Source organism: Chenopodium quinoa, unplaced genomic scaffold (genome assembly GCF_001683475.1).
Source record: "Chenopodium quinoa cultivar QQ74 unplaced genomic scaffold, ASM168347v1, whole genome shotgun sequence".
NCBI lineage: Eukaryota > Viridiplantae > Streptophyta > Magnoliopsida > Caryophyllales > Amaranthaceae > Chenopodium > Chenopodium quinoa.
In genome coordinates, this window is record NW_018743742.1 from 325390 (window position 1) to 326838 (window position 1449).

The following is a 1449-nucleotide window of genomic DNA, read 5'->3' on the forward strand; positions in this document are numbered from 1 at the left end:
TTTTATAAGATATAGTTTGTTGTGAATGTGAAATTGGGTGTGATAGTGGAGAAAACGGAAGAATTTATGATACTAAAAAGAGGGAGAGGAGGGTGAGAGAGAGGTGACCTAAAATCTCCTAATCTCTTGTCAACACGCCTCAAATTTCTTGAGTGAGCAAATCATATGCATCATTCAAGGCTTGTAACAAAAGGGTTTTTATTTCTTTGATTATTTTATTCTTATTTTAATTTTTATTTAAATAGTTAATTAAATTAATTTTTTTAAGAGTTGTTACTAGTGATGTTAAGAGGCCACGTGGCAAGTGGGTGTTTAAGTTTGAAGGGTAGTCATGGCTTATGTAATATAGTATGGAGGAAAAAGGGTGGGAGTATGGAAGAATTAGGTGTGGGTGTTAATCTACTGTTGGCTTTTTTTTTAATAATTTTGGTCCAAATAAAAATGAAAGACTTTCTAGTTGCTATTAAAGTTTTGGCTGTTTTGCTACTATTACATCATGTATTTTTATTTTTAGCTACATTTTTCTACCTTGTTCCGATGTGAAGGAACCATAAATAGTCCATGGACTTTTTTTTGATTGCTTAGTTTTATTTGCCAGATATTTTTTTTAGTAAATTTGCTAGATATTTTTTTAGTAAATTATTAGAGGTTAGCTTAGGAACCAACTATCAACTATATAAATACAGTTTTGTGGAACTCTTTTTCTTTGATATTTTGGTAGTTAGTTATATATGAGGAGAAGAAACGAAAGTAATTAAGACAATGTTATTTCACCGGAAATAAGGTGATTTCATATGTGTATTTGATTTATATAGAAAAGAAAAGTATTATTCTGAATATATACATTGATGAATTCCATATAGCAACAAGCCAACAACGCACATAATAACATTTAGATGAATTCCTCCTTTCCAGAATAATTGACAGGTTAGACTTGTTTCACTATTCAAATACTAATCTGACCATGTTTTTTTATGAGAACGTATTAAAATATAGTTTATCTTGTATTATGTTGTTAAATAATAAAAATTTATAATATCATTCTCTTTATTTAATATTTTTTACTAATTATTTTTAATCATATATATTTAAACTCAAATTAATGTATTGTCATGTGTGTCAAATTTAACAGTAAATTATTCTAGGACAAAAGATGTGTATAATTATTTATTAGTAAAAATATGGTTAAAGGCGAAAAAGAATTTGTCAACAGTGTAACATCAAAAGTGTACCAAAAAAAATTTAAGGAAGTTCATTAGGTAAAAAATTCACAATTTTTTTTTTCTTTCCTTATATCCTACCGTAGCTCTTAAAAGTGTACAAAAATTTATTTTATGGAGGTTTTATAAATTTGTACCATTTTCAACAGAAAATCAAAAAACTCTTTTTTTTTTTTTTGACAAAAACAAACTCTTTTCACAATGTAGATACCTAATATCCTTACTTTTA